Source organism: Gorilla gorilla, chromosome 8, assembly GCF_029281585.2.
Source record: "Gorilla gorilla gorilla isolate KB3781 chromosome 8, NHGRI_mGorGor1-v2.1_pri, whole genome shotgun sequence".
NCBI classification, from domain to species: Eukaryota; Metazoa; Chordata; class Mammalia; order Primates; family Hominidae; genus Gorilla; species Gorilla gorilla.
Window position 1 is genome coordinate 141,944,816 of NC_073232.2, and position 15,185 is coordinate 141,960,000.

General features: G+C 40.4%; 1 protein-coding gene across 2 annotated transcripts in view; it reads left to right on the forward strand.

Moving 5' to 3' along the window:
• MGMT (O-6-methylguanine-DNA methyltransferase) overlaps positions 1-15,185 on the forward strand; it is a 303,685-nt gene that overhangs the window by 166,072 nt on the left and 122,428 nt on the right. The window lies entirely within an intron of this gene.

A 15,185-nucleotide genomic window follows, 5' to 3' on the forward strand; every position in this document is an offset into this window, starting at 1 on the left:
GGGAAGGAAAAATATCTCAAAATCCCAAATCTCATCGGTATCAATAGCATCATAAAAGTAAAGGCAGGAAAAGGAATTTGCTGCTCGTGTTTCCTATCCATGTTTCCAGGTTATGTATTTTGTTTCTCAACTTTTATTTATGTTAATGGAACCAGTCTGCTTTTTTTTTTGTTATTTTTGATGACTAAGATCCCATTTCTTAGGAATTTGTGACTCAGCTGTGACAACGTAGCCTGAGATTTACACAGTCCCCGTTAAGGGTAGAAAATAGAGGGAGGGCTTAGCTCTCTGTTTTCATAGCTGTGTTAAAGAGCCAAATAGTAATTTGTTGACCGAATGTATTATCTGTCCTGCCATATGTTGTTCAAATGATGAGACAGAAGAATGAAGGACTCTTACAATGTAAACTTCTGGAAATTATACTGTTTCAGGGTTGTTTACATTAATAACAATGATGGCTTACATATATGTATGGTTTTATAATTTTTTGAGATTATAAAAGGTATACATGGTCAGTGTTGAAAATAAAGTATAAAGAAATTAAAAATTTGGACGGCGTGGTGGCTCACACCAGTAATCCCAACACTTTGGTAGGCCAAGGTGGGCAGATCGCTTGAGTGCAGGAGTTCAGGACCAGCCTGGGTAACAAGGCAAAACCCCGTCTCCATCAAAAATACAAAAAATTACCTGGGTGAGATGGTGTGCACCTGTGGTCCCAGCTGCTCAGGAGGCTGAGGTAGGAAAATCTCTTGAGCCTGGGAGTTGGAGGCTGCAATGAGCTGAGATCACAGCACTGTACCCCAGCCTGGATGACAGAGTGAGACCCTGTCTCAATTTAATAAATAAATAAATAAAATAAAAAATGTATATTTCTATCGCATATTTAACTATTATTTATGTTTTATCAGTCCTTCTAATCTCTTTTTTACTTAGGAGACAGGGGCTCCCTATGTTGCCCAGGTTGGTCTTGAACTCCTGAGCTGTAGCAATCCTCCCACCTTGGCCTCCCGAAGTGCTGGGATTGCAGGCGTAAGCCACTGCGCCCAGCTTTCTAGTTTGTTTTTATGCCTACAGCGTACAAATGTTAATAAAGTTTGGATTGCGTCACACTGCATGTGTTGTAGGGGGATATGCCTTTTTATGCACCAGCGTATGCATTGTGCCACATCCTTAGACATGACTTTTATTGGATATGTAGTAGCCTGGCTTATGGATGTTTCATAATTTATTTAACACCCTGTGATTGGTTATTTAGCTTACTTTCATTTTTAACTGTACCAAATTGTGCTGTCATGCCATCCTGGAAGTGGATTGCATATGGGTGCCTTGTATTTGACAGAGCACTTTCTTAAACTGTATCTCGGTCATTAGCACAAGTACTCCATGAGGCAGTGAGGCCACTGAGTAGTGATCTGGGTCACAAGGGAAGAACTGAGGCTCAGAAAGACTGAAGTGGGTATTTTCACATGAGACTTTGCCAGTACGGGGCAAAAGCACATGGTAGAGGATTTTGAAATTACCCTGATTGAAGACCAAGCTGGTTTTTGTCCCAACAATAGTGATTCCTTTATTTATCCCACAAATATTTAAATGCTGCGTGTGTGTCAGGCACTGTCCTTGGTTCTGGTGAATAGAGCAGACCCTGCCTGCTGCTCCGGGGGATGCCAGCCTGATTCTTTGGTAATTCTGGAAGGCTTGTGCATGTGCTGGAGTTTGGGGGAGAGAGGGAGGGTTGTGGACCCAGTCACATACCACAGTGGGTTCAAAGTCTCATCTTTATTCTGGGAGTGACTGGGTGTCTTTAAAAGCCAAGTTCAGAAGATTCTCATTTAATGATATTTGATTCCATGTCTCATGCAGAGGAATACTTAGGTACAACGGAATGAGTTAAGTAAAGGGTAAAGTATTATTTAAATATATCATCTGAAAATAACTGCTTCATATCTCTTGTATCTTAAAATATTTTCTGGACAAAAATTTTATGTAAATTAAAACAAAATGCTGTTTTTCATCATTGTATTAGGAAAAAATGTAAATACAAAATATTCGGTGTTTTGAAGGATGGCTGGAAATGGGGATGTTGTTGTATGATGCTGCTGATAACAGTAAGTTGCTATCAGTCTTGTGACCATATGCATACAGACATAAAAATGTTAAAACCCTTCTCAGTACTCCCACTTTGAAAAAGTATACTCTAGAAAAAAATCTAAATTATAGAAAAAACGTTATACCTTGTAGCTTCTCTTATCATGGTGAAAAGGAAACCAACCTAGACGTCCAACACTAGTGAGATCGTTTAGATAACACTGACACATGCTCTCACCAAACCGAGTCAGCATCTAATGCCTATGAGACTGCGTAGTCAGGGATAAATGCTTCCATTAAGTGAAAAAGCAGAGTGCTAAAGAGTATGCACATTAGAGTTACAACTGTGCCATGTGAGAAAAAGCTTGAAGTGAATACTCTCAAATGATAATAATGGCTGTTTTAGGGATGAAGACCAAGGAATTTCCTGTTTTTTCTTGTCTGTATTTCAAATTTTTTATAGTATAGTTATATTACTTTTTAAAACTAGTGACTTCATTTTATAAAATGACTTTTACTTATTTTTAAAATTTAAGCAATACAGGAAAGCAAAAGAAATAACAATTACCTCCCATCTCACAGCCCCCAGATAAGTAGTGCTGATACTTGGTGAGCCTCCTTCTAAAAGTCACTCTTTGCTTGCATAAACATGTGGTTATATGTATAAAAGATAGTAACATAAACACAGATAAAACGACAAATAATTTCAAATGAAAATAGTTTTGTTTAATACAAGGTTCTTAAATATTGTCTGTAAAGAACCAGATAGTAAATATATTAGTCTCTGTCTCAGTTATTCTGCCGTTTTGTGACAGCAATCATAGACAAAATGTAAATGAATTAATGCAGCCGTGTTCCAATAAAGTTTTATTGCTCTTCATTCTGTTTAGATCCATTTCCACCTGGCATCATTTTCTTCTTCCTGACAGTTTCCTTCACCCTTTCTCATTGCACTGGTCTACTGCAGGTGACTTCTTACAGTTTTTTAGTGCCCAAAATGTCTTTATTGCTTCTTGATTGTTGAAAGGTATTTTCACTGGGTGTAGAATTCTAGATTGACAGGGTTTTTTTCCTCCCAATACTTTACAGATTTTGCTACACTGCCCTCTTGCATGCATTGTTTCCATTAAGAATTCTGCTGTCGTCCTCATCTTTTTGTGCCTCTGTGTGACATGATTTTTTCCTCTGGTAGGTTGTAAGTCCCCTTATCAATTTTTTGAACAATTTTCTTGTGATGCATCTTGGTGCAGTTCTTCATGTGTCTTTTACTTGGTTTCACTGTCCATCTTGTATCTGTGCATTTGTAGTTTGCATCAAATTGGAAAATATTTTGGCTATTTCTTCAAATATATTTTTTTCCTTTTCCTTTCTGAAACTCCAACTACAGATATGTACGATTTCCTGAAGTTTTTCAAAACCTCACTGATAATCCTTCCTTCCTTTCTTCCTTCCTTTTGATTTTTCTCTGTCCTCATTTTGTGTAGTTTCTATAGGAATATATTCAAGTTCACTGATTTTTTCTTTTGCAGTGTCTAATCTATTATTTTCATTTGATGTATTTTTCCATTGTAGGTTTTTTTAGTTTTTAATTCTGAAAGTTCTCTTTGGATCTTTTTTTTAATATATTCTGTAATTCTAATTAACTTTTTGAATGTCTGGAATACAGTTACATTAACTTTTTGTATCCTTGTCTGCTAATCTTAACATCTGAGTTAGTTTTAGGTCTATTTCAATTGACTGGTATATTTCTTCATAATGGATCATATTTTCCTGCTTCTTTATGTGCCTGGTAATCTTTGATTGCATGTCCAATATTGTGAATTTTACCTTGTTGAGTTCTGGTTATTTCTGCATTCTGATAGATTTCCTTGAGCTTTGTTCTGGGACACAGTCACAGTTAAATTACTTGGGAATAGTTTGACTCTTTTGGGTCTTGCTTTTAAGATTCGTTAGGTAGAACCAGAGCAGTGTACTGAGGCCAGCCCCCTTTTCAGCTCGACCCGGATGGTCTTTGAATAGGAGGCATTCCAGTGTGGCTGTCGGGAAAAGTCATGCTGCCAGCCCTGCAAGAGCAGTGGTTACCGCCCTGTCATCCTCACAGACAGCTCTTTTCCTGCCTGGGGGAGCTTCCTGACATGGCGGTGCCCATCAGTACTCTGATGAATATGTGAGGGTGACCTGTTGCAGATCTCAGGATTCCTCTTTCTGAGATGTGTCTCTGTCCCTCCAGTTCTGTCCTGCAAACTCTGCCTGTCCTGGTTTCCGGGCTCACAGCTCCATCCCCTCAGTTTGGGAGCTGGCCAGGCCCTTCCTGCGTGCCCCTCCGGGTGCCCGGAACTCTCAGGGCAGTCGCAGCCTTTACTTCCTTGGTTTTCTGTCACTCATCTGTCTCTGTACTTTGCTCTCCAGTTTCTTGAAAAGTGTTGTTCTATTTAATTTATTTTTTCTTTTTGGTTCTTTTTGGTGAGAGGGTCAATCTTGTCTCTTACTTATTTTATCTTGCCTGAGAACAGAAGTGCTGGGGTGTTTTTTAAAAAATAATTGTAAGATACATAATTTAAAGCTGTGCTATTATAGTATTTACATGAAGTTTTAAAAAGAAATTTGCTTCCCCTAAACTTTCTGATCATCGATAGCACTTTTTGAGGCAGGGAGCCACTAGTGGTCACCTATGTCTGTTAGCAATAGACAGACATGTCTGTTACTTCCAAAGGACTCTCACAGTGTAAACTGAGGACCCTCTTACAAGCTGGTACGGGAAGACCAGGCCTGCATCTGTCAGAGATGAGAATAAGACAGATTCTCCTAATCAAGCTGCAAGGAGCTCCTGCTGTAATCACTCCAGAATATATATCAAGAGTGGATGTGTGTTCTCTATGACAAAAAACAGGCACTGGAAAATTTACATATTTTTAGTTTAAAATATGCATGCTCTTGGCCAATATGTTTGAACTGAAAAAAGATAGAATGTGGTTTTCTGAGTTATCTTCTTTTTCTTTTTTCTCAAGTTAGTTAAGATTTATAAGGTTCTTACTCAGAAATTCATGGATGAAGTACAATGTTCACCTTCACAACACTGTGCTCTGGTTACAAATTTTTGTGGTGAAGAAACCCCCAAAGTGCCTCGTATTTTCTCACCCGAGTCCAGCCGGAGATACTGACCTTGGTCTAGATCGTCACCTCTGAACCATTCCTGAAGAAGCGGGTAGACACCCCCTCAGGACTGCTGTAAGAGTGGAACGCATTCACGTATAACCAGCACAGAGGTTAGTATTCAGTAAGCACTCAATAAATGTTGGCTCTGAAGAGATTCTTCTCATTTGCATCATTGAAAAGGGGACTTTGCAATGATGCTTATAGCCTAGTTTGGGGTGAATCATACCTCTAAGCAACTGTCATTGAAAGAAGGCCTTAATGCTGATAGTCATTGTTTCAGTTTTACTTTTTATTTCTTTGTCTTGGCTGTCTGGCTAGGCCTTTAATACAGTTTTGAATAGAAGTCGTGATAATGGGCATTCTTGTCTTGTTACTAAATTTAGAGGAAAAGCTTTCAGCATTCCACCGTTGATTTCCTGTGAACTCTATAGATTGTTTTGTGGATACCCATTTTCCCCCAGAATGAAAGATCTTTTTGAAATTATATTATTCTTTCTTTAATGAGGCCATTTTCATATTTGCATTTATGAGAAAATGTTTAAAAAAGTATGTGAACATAAATTATATAATCTTTTGAGTCAATCAGAATTATACAATTGAAAAATAGTCTACAATTAATGATATTCAAGTATCTTTAGATTTTAAACTCATTCAATGAACATTGAAAGTTCTGTTTTCTAATTACAGAGCCGAGTTTAAATTGACAAGAGCAGCCACACTCGAGTTGTCTAAGTCAGAGGCTTTATAAACCTGTTGGATTTTCCAAGGTTGCTTCTCTTGAATAAAAGTGTTTTTGTTTCTTACATATTTTACATTTTCAATGACCTGTTTAGGCAGAAGCACCTTTTGTCACTAATTAGTGTGGTGTGACAAGTAACATAATGCGTATCTGAAAAGCTCCACTGGGTGTAAGTGGAGTTCACACCTCTTAATGAGTGCCTTCAAGAGTGTTTTTGTCATTCCCAGGGAGAACTAGTGCCCCTTGAATAGAAAACTGCTGTAAATGGAAAAAGGATGTGTCTTAGGAGCCTGGTGTAAGTGCAGATGGGCCCACCCTGTCCTCTGACTTTAGGACCTTCCTCAAAGCCAAGGCCCTCTTGTGCGATGGGGCTCTTCTTCTTAGAATTCCTACATCCAGAGTAATGGAGACGACTTGGGATCATGCTTCAGGATATATGTAGGTGCTCAACACAGGCTGGTTTCTGTTTTTAATTTCTGGCAGAATGAACCACTTGAAAATGAATTTTCATTACAATTTTAGGAGGGCTGAGAGTAGATGAGGTAAGAGATCTGCCTAGGGGGCAAGATCAAAGGAGGCTGTCACTCTCAGATTTGTGCAAGTGACTTGTGTTCCCCAAATTCACATGTTGGAGCCCTAGCCCTCAGTACATTGGAGCGTGACTGTATTTGGAGATGGGGCCTTTAAGCAGGTACTTAAAGTTAAATTGGGGTTGTTAGAATAGGCCCTAATTCAGCCTGACTAGTGTCCTTATAAGAAGAGGAGATTAGGGCACAGATATACCATAGGCTTCTGTGCACAGAGATGACCACGTGAAGTGGCAGCAAGGGGTGGCCGTCCGCAAGCCAAGAAGAGAGGCGTCAGAGAAAATGAACTCTGCCAACACCTTGAACCTAGACTTGCAGCATCCAGAGCTGTGAGAAAATAAATGTCTGCTCTTTAAACCACCCGGTCTATGGTATTTTGTTATGGCAGCCTGAGCAAATTCATTCAGCAAGTGCCAGCCTTGCACTCGCGGGAGAGTGAGTGCCTCCTGCAGTGCTCAGTCTGGTCTCAGGCTGAAATTCTAGGTAGATGCACATTTTCCCAGTTGGCAGGTGCTAGCTCATGCTGAAGGGGAACATATGCTCAGGATTCCTGCTTTATGTACTTCAAAAGGAAACATGTGACATGTTTCACTTAACTTCATCTAAATTTCCTAGACACACCAATCTGTAACGGTTTAGAACTCAACCCGGTGGTTATACAGCTTTCCTGAAGTGGAGAGGTGGGCTACTTATCTTGTATGAGTCCCATGAGAACTAAAGAACAATGGTTCAAAAAACAGATGGATGTCTCCCATCTTACACTCCCTCCAGGAAGAAATAGTTGAAGAAATAATGGATATAAATTTCCTTGAATTAAGAACACATGAAAGACTTAAAAATAAGAAGTCCAAGAGAGGACCAAAGAGGCAAAAAAAAAAAAAAAAAAGAAAAATAACTGACATCTATCTAGAAGAGCACAGTGAAATTTAAGAATAGAGAGAAAAATCTAAAACATTAGCAAGAACAAACAACACATATAAAGAACCAGTGGTCATATTGGCTTCAGATTTGTCAACAGCAATATTGAATGTAAGAAGAAAATGGAGGCGTGTTTTCAGCGTATTAAAGGAAAATAACTTAGAACAGAGTTTTATATGCAGCTAAAACTTTAAAATATGAGGGCTTGGCAAAACTATTCTCACAAGGCCTCAAAAGTTACACCTTAACAATTATAATAAATGTAAATGAACTAAACTCACCAGTAAGAAAAAGACTGAAAAATGGAATAAAATATAAAATCCAAATATACGCCACTCAAAGGTTATCCAAAGTATAAGGACTTTCAAACTTTGAGGGTAAATGGATGGAAAGAAGCATGTCAGGAAAATACCCAAAGAAAACTGGCATAGCTATAATGATATGTAAAATAGATTCTAAGACTAACAGCCTTGTTAGAGATAGAAAAGGTGAATACACAATAACAAAACAAGTAAAATAGATGAACAGAGTAAAACATAAATGACAAAAATAATTTGTATTCTTGAAAATATATAGCCGTGGAAGTATACATTTTAAGTTAGAAAATGAACAGAATAAACCTTTTAAAAAGCAGAAGAAAAGATCAGTGGAAATTAGTGGAAAAAATACAAAGATCTTAAAAAACCATGAATTGGTTGTTTAAGAGAAAAAAATAGATTAAAGGTAAGATATCTGAAATGGCTGTATTAGCATTAGATGATGTATATTCTACAAAAAAAGTTATTAGGGTTAAAGAGAGATGTTACATAGCGATAAAGTATTCAGTTCACCAAAAAGACCTAACAGTCTTAAATGGCTATGTACCTGACAACAGAATTCCAAAATACATGAAGCAAAAACGGAAAGGAGAAATAGATAAGTCCACAATGATAAATGGAGATTTCACCATTTCTTACTGATCAACACATCCTAAAATCAGTAAGGATATAGACAATTTGAACAGCATTATCTACTAACTTGATGTAATTAACATTTCTGGAATACACTTAACAAAGGCCAAGATGTGGAAAATCCAGAATATTTGAAAGTTCTTAGTAACCCATCATTCAAAGAAGTCACAGGGAAACTTAGAAAATATTTTGAATTAAATGAACATGAAGCACAACCTATCAAAAGCTGTGGGTTGCAGCTAAAAGTGTGCTTTGAGGGAAATTTATAACATTAAGTTTTTATAATAGGAAAAGATGTCAAAACAATGATCTAAGCTGCTGCTTTAAGAAAACAGAAAAGTAAGAGCAAGTCAAACCCAAGACAAACAGAAGGAAGGAGATAATAAAGATAAAAACAAAGATGAATAAACATGGAAAACAGAAAAACCGTGGAAAATATCAATGAGTCAAAGAACTGGTTCTTTGGAAAAATATTAATTAAACTGATAAATCGGTGGCTAGACTGACCAAAAAAAGAGAGAGTGAAGGTCATATATTAACAATGTTAAGATGAGAGGGGCCATTGCTACAAAACATACTGACAATGAAAAAAAAAGTGCATAGCAGGACAGTTTCGCTACCCATATGTTTGACTGCTTAGATAAATGAATAACTTTTTTTTTTTTTTTTTTTTGAGACAGAGTCTAGCTCTTTCTCCCAGGCTGGAGTTCAGTGGCACGATCTTGGCTCACTGCATCCTTCTCCTCCCGGGTTCAAGTGATTCTTCTGCCTCAGCCTCCTGAGTAGCTGGGACTACAGGTGAGCACCACTATGCCCACCTAATTTTTGTATTTTTAGTAGAGACAGGATTTTACCATATTGGCCAGGCTGGTCTCAAACTCCTGGCCTCATCATCAACCCACCTCGGCCTCCCAAAATGCTGAGATTACAGGTGTGAGCCACTGTGCCCAGCCTGAATAACTTTTTTGAAAGGCACAGACTACCAAGCTCATTCAAGAAGAAATAGTCTTAAATCTATCATAATAATTGAATGTATAATTTAAGCCTTTCCATAATGAAAATTTCAGACGTAGTTGTCTTCATTGGGGAATTCTACAAAACATTTATGGAAGAAATAATGTCTGTTCTAGAAAATTCTTCCAGAAAATACACGAGGAGGAAATACTTTCCAACTCTTTTTATGATGGCAGCATTACCTTGATACCACAACCAAATAAAGGGATTAAAAGAAAATTACAGACCAATATTCCTAATGTACATAAAATACAAAAGTCCTCAGGAATATTACCAACTTGAAACCAGGAAATATATAAAGGATGATGGAACATGACCAAGTTGAGTTTATCTTATGAATGTAAGACTGTTCAGTATTTCACAATTAATCAGTTTACCATATCAATAGGAAAAATGAAGATAAACCTGTGCTAATCTCAAAGAAATTTCCTGATTTGATAAAAAGGAATCTATCAAATACTTATTGCTGACATAATTCCTAATGATAAAAGATTGAATGCTTTCCTCCTAAAATCAGAAATAAGACAAAGATGTCTGTCCACTCTTCCTACAGCTATTCAGTGGAAGGTCCTAGCCAGTCCAGTACATCAAGGGAAAAAATGATTTTGGAAAAGGAAGAAATAAAACTTTATTTATAGAAGGCATGATTGTCTATACAGAAAATTCCCCAAAACCTACAAAACTACGCAACATACAAAAACCAATTGCCTTTCTATATACTAGCAATGAATATTGGATACTAAAATTTTAAATATAGTTCCATTTATAACAGATGAAAATGTGCAATAGTTCATGTCCAATGGTATTTGCAGGATATATATACTGAAAACTACAAAACCTTAAAGAAATAAAATAACATCTAAAGAAATGGAGAGATATACTGTGTTCTTAGATTGGAAGACTCAATATTCTCCCCAAATTGATGGCTTTAACATGATTTCAGTCAAAATCACAGCAGGTCTTTTCCTAGAAACTGATAAGCCATTCTGAAATCTATGTGGAAATTTACAGTTGTACAAGTTTTCCAAAATTATTTTTGACAACCCATCACTAGAGAATGATAAAGTAACTGATCATATAATTCCTTCAAGAATGGTCATTAAATTCTGGATTTCACAGTTTCTTTTAGTTCGTATTTCACAAGATAGAAGCTTTACATTTTTCAGATTAAGGTAGTTTTCACCTTTGTGCATGCTACATCTTGGGGAAAATATTAAGGAGACAAAATGACTCATTGGAATTATTTTTGATTTTTTGATACTCGGCTGACAATTATAGTCTGTCTTATGACAGTTATAGCCTGTGTCATACGTACTCAGAATTAACTAACATAGTCTTCCTCCTAACTTCCCTGCATATTGGAACATTAGAATTCTTTTGATTGGTTGAAGAAACATCCTAGAATTTTAAAATATTTTGTATCTAATGTAATGCTGAAAACATGAAATCCACATAATGTATGCGGCATAGCTAATATTAGAAGCATGTTCAAGGAGCAGCCTCTGGGGTTGATAGAGTTTAATTTGCAAGACAAATGAAAGCTTATTTTCTCCTAGGCTCTCTGCTCATAATTCTAGTAGGGCCACTTTTGAAAAATAGTACCTTCAACAGACACAGAGAACCCTTGTTGGACAGCAACAGAACTTGCTCACAGTGAGACCCGACATCCCCTCCGCTCAGTGGGCATTTCCTACAGTGCAGAGTTGTGCGTTGAAAAGCGCCTCTTCACTTCCTGCATGAGGTTCCTCACACAACCCCGCACCTGGGCGGGCGGGCGGGTGGGCGTGGGGGGCATAAATGGCTTATCCCTATGAACTTCATAATTATGAAATGTAAAACTGGACAGTCCCATTGCCCCAGAAACAGTGGGGGAGCTTTTAAGTAAATCCAGGTTTATCTGCATTTGGGAATATTCTGCATTTTTTGAAAATGATGTTCCCAGGAATCTTTATAACCAAGGAGAATCCTTATTGTAAACATTCCACCTGAATTTTTCGAAAAAAAAAAATAGATCATTAAGAACAATAGACGAATATGCTTTTAAAAATAGTGATTATCTCTGAAGGTGGGATTGTGGCTAATTTTTAACTACCCTGGTGTGACCTTATGTGACCCTGTGTGAGTCAACATGTCTGGCGTCAGGGGTGTGTGTGGAAGGGGCATCCTTTGCCATTGCATTACACAAGTCTTTGAACTGACTGTCCTTCTTACTAAATGCTATTAGCATCTCTTAGTCACTGTGGCAGCCAAAAATGCTTCCACGTTTTCTAAGCATTCCACAGGTGTATGTTCCTGGCCTGATTCAGGATAGACCAGTAACTCCTAAAAGTAATCAAAGAGTCCGGGTATTGTGCCTCACGTCTGTAGTCACGACTACTTGGGAGGCTGAGGCGGGAAGACCACCTGAGCCCCGAAGTTCAAGACTGCAGTGAGCCGCGATCCCACCAAGGCACTCCAGCCTGGGCTGCAGAATGAGAACCTGTCTCTTAAGAAAAAAAGGTAATAAAAGAGCACCAGGAAGCACAGGTGATGCACCTCCCATGTAGAGAAGGCTGGGCGAGCAAATGTGTAGTGGTTTCTGCGGCTCCATTGTTAGTGATGACTTACGGATGGAAAAGGGAGTTTTGTAGCTGAGTGAAACCTGTTAGAAAACCAAATGCCGCTGTCATGTTTTTGTCTCGTGCGCTTCCCCTTCACCTTCATCCTTGGGCCCATGCTGTGGCCAACTGAGGAGTACCCTGAGGTTAAGCATCCCCCATGGCAGGTGAGGCTGTGGGGTGGGAGGAGGGCTGGGAGATAGCGGATTAGAGATCTACAAGAGAATAGAAAGTTTGATTCAAGGAGAAAAACTGGAGTAAGCAGTTTGGAGAAGTCAGATGTTTAAAACATGAAAAGAAATGTAACTTTGAGTTGCAGTGGTTTTGAGTTTCCTGATCTTGATGTGCCAGTAACTCCCTGGGGGCTGACAAATCCAGGGGGAAGGTTCAAAGGCATAGAGCCCGTTTGAGCTGGGCCAGGGCACAGAGGCTTGCTCAGAAGACGTGGACGGCAGCAGAGCCTGGGCTTGAGAGCCGAGCTCCACCTTCTTCAGGCTCTTTCCAGCGGGGCGGGACAGGGACCCACACATGCTGAGCGAGCAGGGACCCTCAAGCCTGTGACTGTTCGTGCCAGTGAAAAGGGCACCAGTGCACTGATTTCTTCTGTTCACCCAGAAACAACGATTTCTTCAATGTTCACAGTAGTCTGTTAACCACCTCTTCGTGGTGCATCTTTGAGCCTGTGTTTACAGCAGTCCTCTCTTTGGTCTTAACAACCCAACGTGAATTTTGTGGCATGCTACAAATTGAGGCATCAAAGCTATGCTTTTTACATTGACTTTTGAGAAATTCGACAGAGTTCTGAAACCCAAATCTTGACCTTTCATGGATATGGTGGTAACCTAGCTTGAGGTTTTTTTTCATCTCTTTCCCAAACTACCTGTTCTTTCCATCGGCATTTTAAGTAGCTTGAGCACTTGGTTTCACTCTTCAATACTTTGATGATGCGAATATCTGCAGATGCCTACTGTATGCCCAGCCCAGCCTCTCTACAGAGAGACCTTCCCAGCCAGCCCCGGTCTAACCCATCATGCTGTTGAGTGTTCTTCCTAGCAGACGTCATTATATTACTCGTGCATTCATTTTAGGGGGTTATGGTCTATTCCATTGCTCCCCTCTCCCAGAGCAGTGCTTTAGGGGAGCCAGGTCTGTCTTACTCCCGGTACACCCAGCACCTGTAACTCTCTAGCAAATCCTAGATGCTTGGTGAGTGAGTGAGTACATTGAAGTACATTGAGTACAGTGAGGCCACACAATTTAAAAAGTGACAATGGCAGTACACTGCGGCATGTGCTGGAAAATGAAGTCCAGGGTGCTGGGTGGCCTCATGGCAGGGAGGCTCCCCTAAGCTGGGGTCGGGGCCAGGCAGCCTGAGGATGTGAAATTCAAGAGGACACAGCAAGAGGCTGGAAGGAAACTAGTTGGGGACAGGGGTGAGAGGACTCGATTGAAGGGGTCCCACTGCAAAGGGCCCCATGAGCCCATCCAGAGTGCTTGGGTTCCCCCCTGAGGCCTGGTGAGAGCCCGTGGAAGGGCCGAGCCTGGGGAGCTCACACCGAGGCCTCAATTCCTGCTTCCCTTTCAGACACACATTCATCCTTAACTCTTTATCAGAAGGGAAATAAAACCTCCCAGATAGTGTGGTTGTGAGGATTAAATTAGGAAAAAAAATAAAGCTATAGCTGTTATTGGCCTTGCCCGGTGCTCCTGGACCGTGGTTAGTGGATGGAGCCTTTCCTCATCCTCCAGCTTCTTGCCTGTGTTTGTAGGGCTCACGACAGCTTGTAATTATTTCATTTGTGTGGGTCTTACTTTTTGCACATCTCTTCACTGCGTGGCAGGTCCTGTGGAGGCAGAGCTTGGGTCTGTTTTGTCCACTTTGTTCCCAGTCCAGGCAGAAGGATGGGCAGGGAGTGGGCGTCCAAATAATGAACCTGAAGTGAGTGAATGAATGCACTAAGCTCAAGTCAGGGTTTTCTTTACAAAGAAATTCTCCCACGCTCCTTTTTGTTTTTAGTCTTGAGGATCAACAGTGTTCATGTACTAAATCAAGCCTGAAAGCCCACCTTTTTTTTTTTTTTTTTTTTGAGATGGAGTCTTGCTCTGTCACCCATGCTGGAGTGCAGTAGCATGATCTTGGCTCACAGCAACCTCCGCCTCCTGGGTTCAAGCTATTCTGCTGCCTCAGTGTCCCGAGTAGCTGGGATTATAGGCGCCCACCACCATGCCTGGCTGATTTTTGTATTTTTTTGGTAGAGATGAGGTTTTACCATGTTAATCAGGCTGGTCTCGAACTCCTGACCTCAGGTGATCCACCCACCTCAGCCTCCCAAAGTGCTGGGATTACAGGCATGAACCACTGTACCTGGCCAAAAGCCCACCTTTGGCAGGGTGGCTGGCAGCCTTGGGGCCTCATCCACGGTGAGGATGTGTTTGGCCTCTCTTTGCAGGTTGATGGCTGGAAGGGGGAAGGGTTCTGTGGTCAGGCCTGTGCTTCATGGAGATGTCTGCCCTTTGGGACTGTACCTTTCATCCTTTGGATGAGATGCTCTGCCTTGAGGCAGAAGCATGGAAAGCCGGTGGATTTGTGCGTGTCGGTGGTTTTCCACCAGGTCTCCAATCCGGATTCAGCGTTGTGGGACCACCAGTGGCTCCCCCTGCCGCTTCTTGTGGACGTGTTCTTTCTCCTTAGAGCATCTATTCCAGGCCAGCAGCGGTGTTACTTTCCAGCCTGGGGATGACTTTATGGCATGATGTCTAATCTCCAGTGGGCAAGTGGTGAAGGTACTCTAGCATCCATCCAGTGGCCAGTCAGCTGAGGGCCTGTCTGCTCATGGGGAAGTGTCCTCTGATGGCAGCCCAGTGTCTTGCTAACCAGCAGGCCACTGCAGAAGGCGACGCTGGCCTCCTAGAGGTGTGGCTTGTTTGCATCTCTATGTTTGTGACCAAGTCGTTTCCTTCCTTGGTCTCAGAATCTGCTTGGCATTTACTAATAGCATTTGTTCAACATGCATGATCCCGGTATGTGAAATACAGATATGACATTTATAAGCCAGACACTGCGTTTAGCGAATGTTGGCAAAGTCACACTAAGAGCCTCCCAGTGTTCAGATGGCGGAAGGGAAGGCAGATAGGAGTC